This window comes from Corvus hawaiiensis, chromosome 7 (assembly GCF_020740725.1).
Source record: "Corvus hawaiiensis isolate bCorHaw1 chromosome 7, bCorHaw1.pri.cur, whole genome shotgun sequence".
In the NCBI taxonomy this organism is placed as follows: domain Eukaryota; kingdom Metazoa; phylum Chordata; class Aves; order Passeriformes; family Corvidae; genus Corvus; species Corvus hawaiiensis.
In genome coordinates this window covers 38555906-38575728 of record NC_063219.1, presented here as the reverse complement: position 1 = coordinate 38575728, position 19823 = coordinate 38555906, and the positions used below count along the sequence as shown (strand labels likewise).

Below are 19823 nucleotides of genomic sequence, written 5' to 3'. Positions count from 1 at the left end.
AAAGGCTTGAAATGTATTTTAGATTTTAGATCATCAAGGAAATGGAATTTAAGACAAATCAGAAAAATCGTTTTTGTACATGGACTAGTTCATAAACATAATTTCCACTGAAAAGGCATTAGAAAGAAGCTTTTTAAGTGCTAAGAAAGAGAAAAACCAACTGAATTATGGAAAAACACTTGGTAGGAACCCCCAGACTTTATACCCTCGTTCTCAGGAAGGTGCCTGGCTCACTTTTAAATCGTCACTATCCTTTCCAAGAGGAGACATTGTAGAAGAGCTGGATTCTACAGATCTGCAGGGACGCAGACCAGGGCTACCCACAGCCTTAATAGTATCACCGACAAACAGCAAAATCAGCCAAATACTGTTTATGTGGCTTTATTTTTTTTAACTAGCATCACCTGAATCAGGGATCTGCTAACTTGTTTCACTGGAAGACACAAGTTGTGCAGTTTCCTAACAGAAGTGAACTGGCAGTGAGTTTTAAAGTGCCCTTTGCAGGAACAAAGTGCTTTCTCTCCCATCACCAGTTCCCAGTAACTGTTTTCCAAGGATCACAATCAACAGAATAAATATTAACCTGATCAAGGCACGTGCATATCATTCTGACACAACACTCAGAGGCAGTTTACTCAGCTTTTTGCACTTTAAATGGTATTGCAAGGCAGAATGATACCAGAAATGGCGTCAAGAGCCCCAGCTGAAGCCTGTGTGTGATGGGTATATATTGAATTCTATACTCTGAGAATACAATATCACTGAAAGCTACTCCATGAGAACTTCACTGAACACAAAGAGGATCCTCCAGTCGGAACACCCACGTGTCAGACTATTCCTGAGTGCCATTGTGCCTCCTGTCACCTGCTCATTTGCCTACAGGATCTGTCCTCTGCAAATGTCACTCGCTGCCACTCAAACGCTCAAATTGTGCTGCAGATAATAAGAAAACTTAAAGAAAAAAAAAAAATAAAGGCCTGAACCAACATAAATGTCTACACTGGCAAAAGTATAAAACTTCCAAACAAAAATTAGCAGCATAAAAAAATTGCTGTTAGAATTATTTAGGAGAGGTTAAATAGACATTATAATATCTACAACATGTATGATACTGGTTTTCCTTTTACTGAAGGGGCACCTGTGGCCAGGTTTCCTTCTCCATTTGCTGTTCTCTTGTTGTGACAGGAATGAAACAAGAATTCACTCCTGGAGCTACTTCTTCATGAACTATTTATTATCAAACACATGAAGATTCACCAGTGAACACTCCCATTTGTGTGGTATGAAAACAAGAGCATTTTGTTTTCTAACATCTAAACAACGAGCACCTCAAATAGATTCCATTTCCCATGGAAAATGCACACTGGGATCCATGTCCTGGATTAAGGACTGACCAAAAAAGAGGAGATATTTTCACTTTTGATGAGTTTTGGAATAGAAGCTTTAGTTCACCTTCCCTTCTCCTAAACTCGGCTGCTTTTGCCCCCCCTCTCAGAACAGCACCAATAAACTGAGGGTGGACTTGGTGGACTTGGGTTGGGTTTATGGTTGGACTCCATGATCCTAAAGGTCTTTTCCAGCCTAAATGATTCTATGATTCTGTGATGAAACCTCAAAGAAATGTGATGAATCCTTTGAAGTGATCCAAACTTAGTTTGGGAGGCTGAGCCAAAGCCAGCTGTGGCAACTGCTGACCCACACTGGTGAGGATCTTTACCTCTCAGGAATACTTTTCAGGAATGTGGTAAAAATTAAAAATAACCCTTTTTGTGTTCAGCTCTGGAGCATCACCACAGGTTTTGAGAGGAAGAGAGGCTCTTTTCTTCAGAAACTTGGTGTGTTTGATTTTAAAAGCATCCCTGGTTTTAATTTTCAAGCATTTCCCTGGACTGGGATCCTTCAAGGAGAAGGGCAGTTGAGAATCTCAGAAATGATAATGCTTTCCTTAAGCATTTCAATACATTCTTCACCATGATAGTGGCCCTCCAAGGATGTGAACTGATAGGAAGGGGAGAAGAAAACAAAACTGAAGAGCAAAATGAAAAAACCAATCTCTTCACAACCTTTCAGGACACCCTCATGTAAGAAACACCATTTTCTTAGGTTTTCATTAACAGCTGCATTTTAAATTTTCTGCCCTTGAGCTTCCTTTTTTTTTCCTGAAGGAATTATTAAAACAAAAATCAAAGATCTGAGTTTGGTTTGGGGTTTCAACAGAAAAGAATAATTCAGTTTATCTTAAGTACTACACTGTACATTCTTCTTTTAAATATTATTTATAATTAATAAATAATGACAGGAGCTCTCATCTGTTATTTTAAATCAGCAGCACTTCCAGCAAAAAGATGCAGCTATTACTTCACAGAAATTTCTTGTGATATTACAGGAAAACCTAAGGATGGAGATCTGTAGCATTTTCTAATACCACAGACTGAAATAATCAAAACCCTCAACATTTTCTGGAGATATCCCAAGAACCTCAAAACTTTCTGGAGGTATCCAGGTTCCTGGGGCTGTAGGAAGCCAATCTTTAGCTCTGCTAAGAAAAATTAACTATTAAAAAAAAACCTGTAACAATTTTGTTATGAATTTTAAAGAGAGAGACACTGCAGGATCAGAAAGTTTTGCATTACTTAAACATTTAACTTTGAAATTGCAGCTAACTCCCTGAGCTTGATTAATTTGGTTACAATAAAAGAAGGGTTGGGAACATTTCCTTTTGTTCAGGGTGCCTGCTGCTCCAATTTTTCAAAATGAAAAGCCTTTGTAGTGGGTGAGTTTTATTTACAATATCTGTGTAAGGAAAAATTCAAAACGTCAGCCCATAATTCAATTTCAGAAGGAGCAGCTGGAAGAGAAATGGGGATCATGGAAAACAAACTTCTTGCTCTGTGCAAAAACTTGGCAGAAGTCGTACAAGAATTTCTGCTCAGGCAGGGAACAACTTATCAAATCTATTACATTTAAAATGTACTTTGAAAATTTGGCTCTAAAATGCACCTAAAAGTTGTGATATTGAAAAGCAACATTAGGAAAATGTCTTTTTTTTTTTTTTTTTAACCCAAATCCTTTAAATAATTTCTGTAGAAAAAAAAAAATTCAAATTAAGTAGGTCTCCTTTTATTAAATTTAAGAAGGTAGAATTCGTTTATACCTTGCTTTAGAGAGAGTACCTTGGGAATTTCACACAACTCCAAGCCTTTCATGTGGAAAGAAGACAGAGCGAGACAGAAAATTGATTGTTCTGAGAAAAACATCAGGGCTTCAGAAAAGGCAACCGGGCTCCTTGCTTTTCATGGCAATTCAGGAAAAACAGGCTGAGGAGAGAACTGATGGGACACAACCCTGCTCCTTGTCTGCCTTAGGATAACCCCAACCCAAACCTCGGGAATGACAGAGCTGGGAGCCAGGCCATGCAGAGAGCAGAGTGTGAGCAGAGCCAAGGCTCTGTGTGTCACAGGCTGCACGGGAATCAAACAGCTCCATCAATTCTGGGGTTTGGACAGTGCCACATCACGGTCCCGCCATTCCACGGCTCGGGAATTCCTCAGAGACAACAAGGCTTGGAGCTGGGGGTGGCACAGGGCACTGGATGTGGCTGTCAGTTATTGCACTGCTAGAATGTCTCAGGTTTAAAAAGATAAACAGGTGCAAACCCCACTCATCCTCCCAGCTCTGCAGAGCCAGGTTTCCGTGTTAATAATGCTGGATTTACCCCCAGCACAAGGAAAACATGGAGCTGCTGGAGGAGCCTAGAGGAGGCTATGGAGCTGCTCCCAGGGCTGGAGCCCCTCTGCTGTGGAGCCAGGCTGGGAGAGCTGGGAATGTTCAGCTGGAGAGGAGAAGGCTCCAGGGAGAGCTCAGAGCCCCTTGCAGGGCCTAAAGGGGCTGCAGGAGAGCTGGAGAAGGACTGGGGACAAGGCATGGAGGGACAGGACACAGGGAATGGCTTCCCACTGCCAGAGGGCAGGGATGGGTGGGAGATTGGGAAGGAATTCCTGGCTGGGAGAGTGGGGAGGGTCTGGGATGGAATTCCCAGAGAAGCTGTGGCTGTCCCTGGATCCCTGGCAGTGTCCCAGGCCAGGCTGGATGGGGCTGGGAGCAGCCTGAGATAGTGGGAGGTGTCCCTGCCATGGAACTGGATGAATTTTAATGTCCCCTCCAACCTAAACCAGTGTGGGATTCTCCAAAAATTAGCACCTGTTGCTAAAAGGTGCAGTAAAGCACGAAGGCAAATTGTGAATTCCATCTGCAGGGAAAGGCTTGGACATTACTGAGGAAGGAAGGATTGAACAATTAAAGCCAGCGGATTGCTGGTTAAATTCCATCTATTTAATGGAAGGGTTTCCTATGGAGGAAAATAGCATATTATCATATAATTAAAGATAATGCACGAGGTCTGAGGGGGTGAGGCAGGGTCAGGAAGGTTTGGGAATACTGGGCTCCACAGGAATGTGGATTCCATCCACAGAGGCCCTGCCTTTAAAAATAGATCAAATGGAACAGCAGCAGTGGCTGCAGTACCTGTACAGCTGTGAGCACTTTAGTGGAGGGAAAAAAAGAGTTCAAAAAACAAGCTAAGATGCTGAGAATGAGAACTAAATGTTTTCTTGGATTTCACTGAAGCATCCTGAGGTTTATCATCATTTACATATTAAAACTTTCAGGAAATAACCAGTAGAACAGGAACTTTACAGAGAAAACCACTTTCTCTGCCCTAGTTTTTCACATTAAAAAAGGCTTTTTCGGAACCCAAACACAGACTTTGATAATTATTCCCCCAAAACATTTGGTTTTCCTTCACCAACTGGTGTAGATTCCCATTTTAGAACAAATAAAAACATATGCAAAGGTCTATCCTGGAAGGGAAGAGTGACAACAAAACCAACCCAACCCCTCAATAAGGCAGAGGTATCAATAACCTCTATCAGCTCTGTTTGTCTTTTCAATGTAAAAATCTTCCTTCTGAGGGTCAAAAAAATCCCCAAACTAAGGGAAAATGAGAAGGGAAGAGAACTGCCTTCACTTTTTAACTTCATTTTCAAAGACTCCATAAATGAGACACTTAATTTGTCTGGGCTAACGAAGCACTTCCACGAATTCTCTATTGATGCTGCTTGAAAATAGAGATTATATATATTATATATGTATTATAAAGATATGTACTATAAAGATTTGCAGAATGAGCCCTTTCCCAGCAGATCCAGACATGAGTAAAAGAAAAAAATTTATTACAAACACTGGATGAACTTTGTGTTTAAGTCAGTTTTAACTGTGCTGCATCAGAGCATCACCTGGGCGTCAGCACCCTAAGAACAGTGGAGGTTGATTCCTCAAATTCCCAGCTCCCAAGAGCCATCCAAAGTTCAGATATGAGCATTAAGGAGCTTATCCACGAATTTATCCATGCCCTTATTCAAGAGCATTTTACAGGCTTGACTTTGAAAAGCCTCAGCTTGAGTTGGTGCCTCCAGAAGTTCAAAACTGAAGCTGTAGCCTCATTTTGGACCTCTCTGCTACAGCAAAGAAAAGCAAATATGTAAATTCCCAGTGAATTCAAGTGCTCCATTAGGAGCTCAATTATATTCTGAAATGATGTCTTAATTGGTTTGCTCATAGATGAGCTGTACTGCTAACCAAAAATCTACTGCCATAATCAGCACTAAATTTCAGATATTGCCACACATTAAATTAACAGCAGATAATGAGTGGGAAAATTAGCTCTACTTCCATAACAGAAAAAAAATGGTCCCATATTACCTACAGTGTTATACTGAGTTAGTTTCAAAATAGGAAAAAATGATACATAAACAAAACTCTCCTGAATATCCTCACATTTATTTGGCTCAGAAGACCACACATTGATGATAAATAACACATGCAGAGAAAATAAATGGCACAGGACACATCAGATTTGTGCTTTCAGTATTTAATTTAAAGAAGTCACATTTTTAAATTCTATAGAAACCTTCAAGAGATTGACCACTGTTCTACCCTTTTTTCACCTAGTTTTTGTCTTTTTGGGCATAAGGCCCACCCTCAATTACTCTTCAGGTTTTAAGGTAGTGCTGGGTCTCATCAGTACCACAAAAATATTGTAACTGATCTGCAGGTGAGAAAACTCACGAGAAAAGAAAAAGAAAGAAAAACATCAAACGCAGGAAAAAGGAGAAGCTAAGGAAGGACTCATATTCTTGTGACTGAAAGGAGGAGAAGAAACTGAGCTCTTTCCATGGAGATAATTTTTCACTTTAGAATAAATAAACATTAAAAAAGAGGTTAAAAGTTGGCAGAGTGGTCAGATTCCCAAACTTCAGCCGTGGTTCAATTTTGGAGGTCAAAACCCAACTTACTACTGCTAGACAAATGCATAATGTGGATTATTTGAGTTACCTTTGCTGTCTGAAGGAAACAGATTTCAGAGATCTTGTCTGTAAATGAGATAATCTTCAACAGTGCTGCCTCCAGCGACCACCATCGTCAACAAGGATCTGCAGAACAACAGCAGAGCAGAAAATCAGCCAGGAGAGCTAAATACTGATTTATTTATTTATTAAAAAGGCACAATTTCATGCAACACATGAATTTGGGAGCTGCTGTTAAACATAAACAATCAAGCATCAGAGCCATATATAGGAATGGATTTATCTGCTTGAGGAATATGATAATTACCCTGCATTAATATATATAAAAATACACCTGACTTGGGGAATTCACTGTTAGACCAAAATAACAACAGCAAGGATCCCATGAGTTAAAATTTAAATTAAATAAATTACCAATTAGTATTGAAATGTGACATATTATAAGCACTAATAAATTATGAAAAGTTAAATCACCTCCCTAGACTGAAATTAAAGGTAACTTTAAGACAAGGTCACTATAAATGCCAGTTATGCTTTTAAAAAATAAAATTATTCAACAATAAAACCACACAGCATCATTTGTTTGTGCTGCTTTCATATCTCATAACCCTGTAACTACAGAAAGATGAATATAAAAAATTAAATCACTACAAAATTCATCAGGTCCAAAAGTTTTTGTCTTGTAAACAATTTTTCTTTTTTTCTCAGTCAATTCCACTTGGTTTAGACTTTCTCAGACCATGGAGGAATCCAACTCTGAGCAAAGGAAAACGCCCCTGACTTCCATCACCTGAGGAAAAACACCTTTCAAACCAACTTCTCCCAGAAACCAGCAAGTTATGGAATATCTACATGGATACTCTGCTCTTCGTTGAGCTTCCAAAAATGTAAAATCCTCGAAGAGGACATAACTCACATCAGTCTCTGAAATAAAGTTGCCCACGATTATGTTCCCTCTCTTTCTCATGCACATCTGAGAAAATAACTGGCTGTCCCTGCACCTCCACGCCTGCCCAGCTGGGAAGTGATGGATCAGTGTGGGGAAAACTTTCCAGACACAAAATGAGCCAGTAAAGTCCTAAGAAGCTGCTGTGCAGGCACTGGGAGCGACGCTGCCCCGGCAGATTGGTGGTGAATTTCCAGATATGGTTCAAGGTGGGGTTGAGGGGCAGGAGAGGAACACAAAAAGGTGGCTTTTGTAATTGAAGGCTCAAGGAATACCTGGAAGTCACAGAAGTTTCTGTGAAACAAGAGGTGAGAAGGATCTGGTGATGAGCTCAACATCACTGAACAACCCAATCCAAGACACCAAATGTTGGTGCACTGAGGTCTAAGGAACGCCTGGAGGTGGCACTCAGGGCTCTGGGCTGGCGACAAGGTGGGCATCGGGCACAGCTGGGACTCCATGGCCTTGGAGGGCTTTTCCAGGCCCAACAGCCCTAAACCCAAACCCATCACCTTTAAATCCAGGCCCTGTGCAGCCAAAACCTACAACCCCTTGGAATCAGTAGTTAAGGTTGGAAAAAGCCTTGAGGATCATCGAGTTCAACCAGCACCACTTTTTGACAGCTCTGTTGGCTTTGGTGTCCTTTATTTGGTCTCTAAGCCAACCCAGTGAAGTCCAAGGAATCAACTGGTACAGAAGCCAAGGCAGGATCCAACAACAGATTTCTTTAAGGAGTTCAGCACAGAATTTGGATCAGTGGCTCCAAAGGAGGAAGCTCACCTGCTGAAAACTGGAAAATGGACTGAGAATTGGAGAGAAAAATGGCATTTTAAAGGGAAAACATATAATGTGGAGCAGCTCTGGGATGAGAATGCAATATTTCATTGTGCCACTCTAAACAGCTCTTGTTTGGAGTCTCCAGAGTGGTTCAGTGTCTGGGACTTGTCTTCACTAAAAATGACTTTGTTCACATAATTTGGTGTTTAGGTTTTCTATCAACTGTGCTTCAGACTTCCCATTCAGTTCTTAATCTCCCCAGATTTCTTTCAGTGCCATGAAAAGATCTGTATTTTATTTTTTTGCCTGACAAGTAAATCATTCTCACGTTGCCTTTTGTGTTAATAGATGATATTTTCTATTTTCTTTGTGAACTACACAACCACAATCCAGATACTTCAACTCTGTTCCCACTGCAGATGTTATTTCTGATCGGATTTAATCATCACTCTCAACCAGAACAACTGCAATAATTGTAAGGGTATCATTAATTTTGTTCTCAAAACCTCTAAGCCTTCTCCAAGGGCTTGGAGCATCAGAGCACTGGGAAGAAATTTCTTCTGGGTTTAACCACATCTTTCAAGGGAATCTGCTGAATTTCTTGGGACCTGTTAATTTTGCTGAATGGCACCCAAGTGCTTAATTTTTTCTTCATCTGATTTTATGATCATCACCCTAAGACCAGGAGGAGACACTCTGATCTCACCTTCAATTAATGGGAATTTATTGATGAGATTAAACGTTTTCTGTTTAAATGCACATGATGTTATTTACAGTGTGGATTCCTGAAAGGCATTTGATACAGACACCAATAAAGACACAGTTCCACAGAATTCCAGGATGCTTTGGGATAGAAGGGACCTTAAAGCCCATCCAGTTCCAGCCCTTGCCATGGGCAGGGACACCTCCTACTATCCCAGGTTGCTCCAACTCCCATCCAGCAGATCCCTATGGATCCTGAACACCCTTTCCTAGTCACCACAGCCCAGGAGCCTACAATTCCTTTGTGCTGCTCTTCAGGTGCTCCCCATTCTTCTTTTTAAATTTTTCTGGTTTTCTTATATTCTCCAGCACCTTATTTTGAATGTTGTTCCTCTAAATATCCCAGAGTATGAAGAGTTGGTTCTACAGGATTCTGCATCCTAGTCTGGTGCCAACCCACCAAACATATGTCTCTGCTCAAATGGAAGAATCTGTTTTGATTTCTCTTTTTTTAAAAAAAATTTCTTCCTGGACTGGGGACAAAACATTTCTTTAGCTACAACTCAACATTTAGTATCTTCTGAGATATGAATCTTCCTATAAATTTTTCTTAATTTATTCCCATGTAGCAACTTTGAAGAAGCTGAACTGCGTGAACACACGACAATAATTATTAAATGTTTGAAAATTCATTACTCAATCAAAAGTAATTTAGAAATTCCTGGCTGTGAGGGTGGGAAGACCCTGGAGTGGATTTCCCAGAGAAGCTGTGGCTGCCCCTGGATGCCTGGCAGTATCCAAGGCCAGGTTGGACACTGGGGCTTGGAGCAAGCTGGGATAATGGAAGGTGTCCCTGCCCATGGCAGGGGTGGCACTGGATGGGCTTTAAAGTCCTTTCCAACCCAACCCATTCCAGGATTCCATGATGATTCTTCAATCTCATGGGTGACAAATATGCCTGAGCTTCCTAGAGATGTTTAGGAATGAAAAGAAACCTGTCAGCTCAGACAGGTGCAAAATCTCACATCATTTTCTGTTAGCTAAGGGAATATTTGGGATGCACCACACAGAAACACTCCAAAGCCTCTGCAATCTCCATCAGCCGTTGCCTTTGGGAGGTGTTTTTCTTGTTTGTGAGAAAAAATCCTTGCAGTCACATGAAAATTATTCCACAGCAAGATAAATGCACGCAGGAAACAGCAGAAATTTTCGATGCATAACACAGTCTCTGCACACAGAGTTAGGGAAGTATCTCCTAATTCTTTTTTTGTTTTTTTGTAAAGGACCAGCAGATTGGAAAAACACTGAAGGGATCTTTGTTTGTATTTTCACACCTGAGGGCTGCAGTGCAGGAGGAGGACAGGACCAGGAATATGCAAGAATGAGCAGGGCTAGATTCTCCTCCGAGCTCAGAACCCCTACCATGATCCAGCTGAGTTCCACAGGCTACCACTGGAAAAGAACGAAGAAAACACATGCGTGTTTTCCCTTTTTTATTCCACAATAATGCTGAAAAGGCTGCCTCAATCTTTCTTTTAAATTAATAGTTTGAAGTGAGAAATAAATAAAGCAGGTCAGCTTGTTTTTGTCAGAGATGAGCGAGCAAGGACTAATGAGATCACATGACAGATGAGTCTTCTCCAAGATTGTCCTAAGGAAGAATTCCATCCTGCTTTTAACTGTTATTTACCATTTTATTGACACCAATAGAACAGAATTTTCTAATTACCATTAGAAAACAAGAAGATATTGTAACTAAAAGTAGGAAAGCCTCACTAATTGTACTAATTTAATTTCTGGTATTCTGGGGAAGGGCAGTTTTGGGGATGCTGTGGTGTGGGGCACTGCTTCTGCACCAGATATTTGTCTCTATTTATTCATATTTAAGTCTAACCCCCACATTATATATATGCAGTATATGTACATAAATATACAGAATAAACAAATGTGTTTTCTCTATGTATATAGACAACAGATACTTTATCTTTTACTACAGGCAAAATCCCACTGCTATCAAAATTTCTGAGAACCAAAATATTTCTGGAAGAAATAAATCCCCCAGCCCTCAATGAGACACAAACTACATCAGAAAGAAATCCCATTTATCTTCCAAACACGAATATCTCCATTTTCTTCCTTTCTGGATTACTCCTAAATACTTTTTTAGCAGCTAATCTCTCTTTAAAGCTGAACAGTGTAACGGAGCACAGAAGAGGCCACGGGGTGGGAGAGCTGGGAGTGTTCACCTGGAGAAGGGAAGGACACAGGGAGAGCTCAGAGCCCCTTGCAGGGCCTAAAGGGGCTCCAGGAGAGCTGGAGAGGGACTGGGGCCAAGGCATGGAGGGACAGGGCACAGGGAATGGCTTCCCAGTGCCAGAGGGCAGGGCTGGATGGGATATTGGGAAGAAATCCCATGGACTGAGTTAACTTCCATGAGTCTTCCTTTCTGAGTAGCCCAGAAAACAAGGGATGGGAAGAATCCCTCATTCATGGAAATTGAACAGGGGAAAGTGAGCTCAATGCCACGCTAAGAAAATTATCATCCACAGCAAACTAGGTCACAGGAGTGAGTGGTTTACTAAATATAAACTTTCTTTGTAGTCAGGCAACCGCTGTCAGAGTAATGAGATTTACTCATATTTCACCCAAGTGCTCTCTGAATTCAGACTCATTAAAATAACCACTGAGAGACCACTCACACGTCCCTCACCTCAGGTGACGCAGCAGCAAATTCAAACTGTCTCTAAAAAAAGAGAACTTTTGCAATTTCTAGGTATAAAAGAGACCCCTTTGCATCTACACTGCCATTCACCCAAACATCTCCTGTATCCAAAAATACACTCCCGAGCGTAATTCACTTCCCAAGTCACGTGGAGGTGACAGAGCCTTACTCTACTCCCAGAAAACCGTGGTGGCACAGTTGAGTTTTAGTGACCTCCTCAAATCCCTGCTATGGTGGTGACACAGTTGGAAGGGAAACACAAAATTCCTGTCAGCTGTCACCCAGTGCTTCCAACCCTGCAAGGAGCCAGGGTTCTCCCGAAAAATGTGCAAACCAGGAAAAATGAATGCAAGGGTGAGAACGCTCCCTGTTGTTTATTTTCTTGTGTTGGAGAAAGAAAAGAGAATAAAATTTTTCTAGCCATGCAAGTATCACTGTGTTTATAACAGGATGTTCTTCCTCTGCTGTTTGGATGGTTCCAAAAATATTCCCCTTTGGTTTGTGGCAGTGGCTGTCACCCTGACAGCGTTTGCTGCCTCCAGGGCAGGCTGTGTCTGTAACAAATCTGCACAGGCAACTGATGCCACACTCCCATTTTTTCTAAACTTAGAGCTAAAAACTGAAGGGGCTGAATTAGACAACTGTGGAATCAAAGCTTTAATTTCCAAATGGTTATTTCCTAGCGGTGCTCGCGTTCAAAACCTGCAAAGAGGGTGCAAGTTGGGCTGAAAGTTCTATTTTTGGTGGGTTTTGAGACAACTGCATGCTGACATTTACTATTATAAAATAATTAATGCTCCTCTGCTTTCAAACACTGGGTACCAGAAATGATGCCACTGAATCAAAACCTGAAAAGAGGACACTTCACTGCAGATAAAACACTGACATCTCTTCAGAGAATTCCTTTTAAAAAGGGAAAAAAATGGCACAGTGTTGAGCCTCAGTTGTTTGAAGAAATATTCTTCTCCTCCAAAATGAAATTAGAGACATTCAGAAGCCCAAAATGTAGTAAATTTATGAATGTATCAATGTGTAGTTACACAGCCAAAGGAAAAAATGCATCTCTTCAGATACATCTCTTGGTTTATTTTCTGGCTTCTTCCAAGGACAGAAAAGGCAATCAAACACAACAGAAGAATTGTATTAATTGGCTGATCTTATGACAGTTTCCATTCAACAGTATTTTCCTGTTCTTTTCATTGATTACAATTATTCAGCACAAAATGCAGAGGTTTACACCATGTTTCAAGCAGTTTCTGCCTCTTTTTGGGCACTGCCGTGGCTGGGACGGCCCTGGGTCAGCACTAGTCCCTCCTCTCTTGGATATTTTAATTTATTTAACTGCTATCAGTGTTTAAACAATAAATCTTGGTATCATTGGAAGGATTTCCATGAAATCACAAATATCTTATTTATTTTTAAGGAAAGAAAACCTGAAAGTAAGTCTGGAAAAGAATTTCTCTGAAATCTGAGAGTAATAATTAACAGGTTTCAGGGGTCCTTTCTGCATTTTAATTTCAATATTTGACTAAGAACTGTGTCTAATTTCCCAGACCAAGAAGTGTTTTTTTGGTCTGTATTTTAACACCTGCAGTTTTACAAAGGATTTCTCTTTTGATGGAACTCCTGGAAACAAATTAATTCATAAGTGCCTCCAAATCCCACAAGATTTAACGGAGGAATACTTCTTTATATAGCAGTGCATGTTCACCATCAAACTGAAATCTAGTAAAAGATTTTATGTAAAATTAAAATGTTTTTAATCCTTCTATCCCACTTCTCCAGGCCTACATTCACATATACCTATTATTCCCCCTGCTTTCCCTTCATCCTCATTCCATAAAGAACATCCACTGAATATTTAGGCTCTAAGTATGGGTCACATTTAATATTTTTTCCGTCTCCATTAACGTAAGATTTATAGCACTGCCATAATTACAAAGCTTTTAAAACAAGCCCGTACACAAATATCAAATTCTGATTGATTGGAATCAGGAACAAAGAATATAATCTTCCAAAACTTCATTCCTTCCTTTGGCCAAACTTAGATCAGCTGCTGTTTAGCTGATGATTTAGGTGCATCCACAAATGACATCAGGAGCACTTTACTTATGCCAATCTAATTTAATAAAAAATACCTTGGGAGATGATTGTGTTACTAACAGAAAGGAATTTATCTCCCTTTTCAGCTGCGTGTGCAGCTCATACAGATCAGCCCCTGCAAATCACTCCTGGAAACTTCAGAATACTCCTTAAATGTAATAATGGACTTTTTCTTAATAGCAAATTTATTTGAAGCTGTGCCCATATTCCTTCCTTGTGAAATAGAAGATAAAATCCCATTTCCTCACAGCTCACTGCGCTGCCTGCTGGAAAAGCAGAGGGTTTAGGCACATTAAAGAAAAAGTTTTAATAGGTTTTTGCCCCTCTTTATTTTTTTATTAAATAAGGAAAAACATAATTCTGGGTGGACTTCATAATTTTTTTTCCCAGCTACCTGTGCTTTCCAAAGCTCAGGAAGCCACAAGGATTCCCAGGGGCACACATCCCTGTTTAAGGCACGTTCAGTCAAGAGCTCTGCCTTTGCTCTGCCATTCCTTCTGATATTCCTGCCCTTATCAGTTTTGTCTCCATCATTACTCCTTCCATCTTATCTTTATTAAAAAGAAAACCTTCCAGGGGAACTGCCTCCTCCTGGGGGGCTCGGAGAGGCACCACTATCACCCGAGACATCTCCACAACAGCCACGTGGACAATTAAGGCAGCAGCAGATAAAAGCAGAATTCCCTTCCTGCCTGGCTGAAATGAGGTTTGGAAATGTACTGTTAAGAAAACGACCTTGTTAATTTTTCCAGACATTTCCTGGGAGAGCCACAATCGGCACATCCCCATTTCTGTCACCAGGAGGAACCACCCGGGGCTGTGTTGGCTTCACTCCCTCAGTATCCCGATGGATCAAGGGTGCAGTTTGCCTCTTCCCAGCCTAACTGTGGAAAAGCTGCTTGGAATAATGCTAGGTTATGGATAAGACTGGCTGCTCTCCAAGAAAAGGAAATCTGGAGTGTCTGCGTTGCCATAAAACCTCTTGGGGCAGCAAAAAACCCAACTTCTTGAACCCAAAGATAAAATTGTGGTTTATATTTAAAAGTTTCTTAGAAGTTCTTCATGGTTTAAAAGATCCTTTAGTTTCTAATGGTTGTTTGGGATAGGTAGAAGACTGGAAATATACATGTGGGAAAAAGAAAAATGCAAAGGTTCAAGTCAAACAAACAGCTCCCCCCCAAAAACTGAACCCATTGGAGGAGATTTTGTAGAACCCATCTAAATCACCCCTCCCAATAAAAACACACAAAAATCTGTTTTATCTGCTCCATTTCTTTAGCCCACAGAGACACCACCACAAAAAGGGGAGAAAACCTTCATGTGGAGAGGGAATGAATGGGCAAGAGGAAGTGGGCAGAAATCCCTCCAGCCAGTTTGGCTGCTGGAGAAAAAGGCAAATTCTCCTTTTCAGGGAGGTGTTGCCAGTTTCAACCACCAAAGCAATTTTGATCTGCCAGAATTTTATACCACTGGAGATAATACTAAAAGTTTTCAAGGAAAGACATTAAAAGCTTAGCCAAGGAGTAGCCATGCCAAAATAATGATGTTGTTCAAAACTGTCATCTGACACATTTAAAAGTTTAAATTTGGGTGGTTTCTTTGCCACACACGCTCTTTTTACTCTTATACAGAAAGATTTTAATCTCAAATTATATAGTCCACATCACTGCTGGAATTGTCATCTAGGTCCTTCTCACGGTAAATAAAGCAACAGCATTTACAGGCATTAAAAACAAACAAAAAAAGCAAAACACTCGTATAAAAGCTTAACTTCTTCCCATCTTCCTCTCTTCATCTCAGCCCACTTCAGCCCAGTTTTTACTCTCATGTTTTTCAACTTATCTAAAACTGAATCCTGAACTACCTTGGTCTCTCCATTCCTACTAAGTCCCACTGAAGTCAGTGAAGCAAATTCTTTACTACAAAAAAAAATTCTTCACTATAAACAGAATTCTTTACTATGGAGAATTAGTAGAATTCTTTACTATGAAAAAGAAATCCTTCCCTGGGAGGGAGGGCAGGCCCTGGCACAGGGTGCCCAGAGCAGCTGGGGCTGCCCCTGGATCCCTGGAAGTGTCCAAGGCCAGGTTGGACATTGGGGCTTGAAGCAACCTGGGATGGTGGAAGGTGTCCCAGCCCATGGCAGGGGTGCCACTGGATGGGCTTTAAGATCCCTTCCAACCCAAGCCATTCCAGGACTCCACGGAGCACAGAGCTGCTCCAGATGTACAACATGAGGACGCTGCACTCTGAGATGCTGCCGGCAAAGCCGGCGCCTCCGGGTCAGCGAAGCTTCGTGGCACCATCACAGCAGTCCCAGGGATGCTGAGGTCCACAGCCATGCCTCAAAAATTTAATGCATTCTTTTGTATACCCAGATGAGATTCTTTTACATGGAGTGGTTAAGCCGAAGGAAAGAAACAGGAAAAAAATGAAAAAGCAAACAAAACCAAACCAAACCACCAAAAACCAAAACAAAACCCCCCAAAAAACCAAAACAAAAAACCAAAAAAAAACCCCAAAAAAATAAAACAAAACCAAACCCAAACAAAAATAAACAAACAAAGAAAGGAAAAAGAAAATTAAAAAAAAAAAAAAAAAAAAAAAGAAGAGTCTTTGTCCCAAAGCAGTTTTTCCCTTGCTTTCTTTGGAAGAATCATCGAAAAAGCCACGAGTCTTGCTGAATGCTCTTCCATGACATTTAGTCTTAATCTTCTCTTTCTCCATTTCACCTTTTATTTCCAGCTCGAATTCCCTACTCCAGCCCGAGCCTTTCCCTGTTATCTTCCCTTGTTTACAATTCCAGCTCCACGGACGCTGTTAAACCTTGTCCTGCACATGCCCTTCTCTTCCTCTTTCCATGCCATTATTCCTTAAGAGACCAGACAAAGGCACATTCAGGTGTCTTGAATAAATAAGGCAAAGCAGCATTTGAGCCCTGAAGTAGGAGTACTAAATCATGGGGCTGGAATCCCTTGGAGTGAGTGTCCATGCAGACATGGCCGTAAGTCATAAACCAGTTATGTCCCCTCCAGCGCACTGCACCGAGGTCCTCAAACGGGGTATTTGTCATCTATGAGCCTCTGGGACTGAAATTGTAAAAAAAACAGGTATTTCCTCAAATGTCTGATTTTGGTAACCTGTGTACGGCAAATAATGCAAGCAGGAATAAACATGAAATAATCAAATATGAAAATACACACTGGATGGCATCAGGACAAAAACCCCACCCCAAAATCCTCTGCACAGAAAGTCTAAAATCTTTTTCCTGTGCTAAGTTAATACAGAATGATATGGTTTTATAAGAAATCAACACAGATAGATGTTTATGTGTTTGCAGATAATCCTGGCCACTCAAAACCAGTGTGATGGCAAGAAATCCAATGGTTACATGAAGAAAAAAATAATAAGCATGGAGTAAATGTAACTTTAGGATGGATCAGAAACTGACCCCAGATTTCTGCATTTTCACACCCAACTCCTGTTCCTGCCCTGCACCTCGCCCCTCCCCAGCACTCACACAACCAGGAGCTGAGCCTTACACCTGATTTCTTGTTGTACTAACTATAATCTGAATTAACTTTTGATAAGACACCATGGCCAAAACGCAGGACAGAGGTGGGGGCCTGTAAATCCTGGAGTGGTCACAGGCCAGAGTGACCCCACTGTGCTGACCTAGCAGAGGACACCTGCCCTCCAACCTCCTGACTCCTTCATTCCATAGAAAATCTACACTTCCTATGGGTTGGGACCACAGAATGCACCAGCTGGAAAGGAACTCTGGAGGGCTCCAATCCAACCTCTTGCTCCAGGGAGCTCCAACTTGATCAGGGTGTTCAGGCCATTATCAAGCAAGTCTCACATTCCTACAAAACACAGATTTTACAACTTCTCCAGTGCCCTGGTGATTTAATTTTTCTTGTACCTAACTGGAATCTCCTTTTTCCCAAGCTGTGTCCATTGCCTCTCCCTGTGCCCCTCCAGGACAAGTCTGTCTCTGCCTTTTCCATACCCTCCAGGAAGAAGTGCCCTTTGGTGATTCCCCCTCCCTGGATGACAACCAGTTCTGTGCTCTGAGTATCACTAAACCCACATCTCTATTTCACATTCATCTTTCCCATAGAAAATGGGCCCCATTTACCATGGAAATGAAACATAAACATGCAGAAAGACTGTCCACGAGGTGAACAGGGAAAGTTTAATAAATCTCCTTAAATCCAATCAACAGCTCCATTTAGACATTTCAACGGCTCCTTCCACTACTCACAGCAACTCCACCTTAGCATACAAACAATTTTCAGTCAAAGTGCCAGCTCAGCAGGGAAAGATTTAAATCTGGATTTTCTTGTCCCATAACTTTTCATTTCTTGGTTGTCAAGGCCTGAGATATTCTGAATTCTGTGTACTGTAGGAGCAAGAGATACTGCCAACAAATCTTAATACCTCAGCAAGATTTTCTTCTTTCTTTTGAAACATAAGGAAATATTTTTCAAAGCAAGTTGGGTCCTCTTAGGCAGCTGAGGTCACAGTGTCAGTTTGTTGTTGAGTCACTGCTTTCTGTTGGGAAAAGGCACAGATTCCATGGATTCCTTAGGAATTCTACCACCTACTGTAAACAATGCTAAAATTTAATCATCATAATCTTTGGTTTTAATGCAGTTAGAAGGTAAAGTTGCTTCCTGGGTTAACTTCATGCTGCCTGGACAATTCCCCTTTTCTGCAACACACTCATTTATTTTTAAAAGCTGTGATAAGATGGATAGCTCTCAGAGTATTTTCTACAGTTTAACAAGTTTCTAATATAAGATTCTATCACAGAGCTTCACTGAATTACTCCACAAGAATGGCACTGTTCTTTGCTGAATGGGAATTCCCCATGGAAAACAGCAGAGTCTAAAATAGCTCCAAGATGGAAATCTCTCCTCTGTCTCCCTGGGTGCTCTCACCTGCCTCCTTCCACATCCCCAGCACGCGCTGAACCCGCTCCAGGCTCCCTGAATCCCTCTCCCTGGCTTCTTTCCCAACCTTTTCCATCAGGTATTTCCTCAGTGTCTCAAGGAGAGTGACTTGCCCAGCGTGGGTTGTGGATTCCCAGTCCCTGGAAGTGGCCAAGGCCAGGTTGGACGGGGCTCAGAGCAACCTGGGATAGTGGAAGGTGCCTGACACAAAGCCCAACAACCTGAGACACATTTTTATCTTAAAAATGAGAAGCCTCATTAATTTATTTTTATTACTTTTCTCCTCCTCACCTCCCTCTTCAAGCTTTGCTCTGCAGCCCCAAATCGATCTCTTCCCTCTGACCAGAGATGGGGCTCCTGAAATTTCTTCATCCCCCAAATTAAATCACATTCATCTTCCCCTCTGTATTCCCTCCATTGATACAAATTCTCCTCATCATCCCTTATTTTCTTATTTTATGCCAATAAGAATCTTGTAAACTAATAATACAACTCCCTCACAAGAGGAACCTCCTGATCTCCTGCACTTCCAGTTCTCCTGTCCAAACTGATTTGATCTTCTGGCTTTCATCCTCTCTCGCTGAACCAGCTGTGCCACAGGTGGGAAAGCTGAAATGTGCTCCATCCCTACTCCTGCACAGACATTTTTTATTTCCTTCCATGGAATTGTGGGCAAGCTTGGATCAAACAGGCACCGGGTTCTCACTAAAACTACAGACAAGTAGGTGAGGGACAAACAGGACATGGTTTTAAAAGGTAAATTTTGCAATTATTTAAGTGTAAAGTATAAAAAATATTCAACTCAAGTAAAATATTTCTGTGATAAAACCATTCTTGTGCAAAGCTTCACTCAAAGTAAGATTTGAGACAGAGTCACAATCTTTAAAACCTCTGCATAATTTAACTACTAAATTTTAAATTTTGGACTATTTCCTCAGTCAAACTCCAACAGCCTTTGAGGAAGAGAAAAAACCCCAAAACACAACAGAGAAAAGTCAACACAAAGTTTAGATCCCACAGGGACTGTTTTAAACTACATTTTTCTAAGATCCCTCTTTTTGGGGACTTCTTTGGTTAAGAAGTCACAAACTGCTGCTGCATTTGGGAAAAGAAACTCCATTTTCATGCGTGTTTCAAATCAATGTGAACAGTAAACGCTAAGGTATGGTCTGGTATACAGATAAATCAGAGTCCACAAAATACAAAGATGACAAGGAAATTATTTGTTACAACTTTTAGGGCAATTATGT

At 41.0% G+C, this 19823-nt stretch overlaps 1 protein-coding gene across 2 annotated transcripts in view; it reads right to left on the bottom strand.

The window, feature by feature from the left end:
* Positions 1 to 19823, bottom strand: part of MBD5 (methyl-CpG binding domain protein 5) — a 110346-nt gene that overhangs the window by 61107 nt on the left and 29416 nt on the right. For both annotated transcript variants that reach the window (XM_048309971.1, XM_048309972.1), the window contains exon 2: positions 6394 to 6491. The gene's annotated coding sequence lies outside the window, so the exon portion shown is untranslated. The remainder of the gene's footprint in view (positions 1 to 6393; positions 6492 to 19823) is intronic.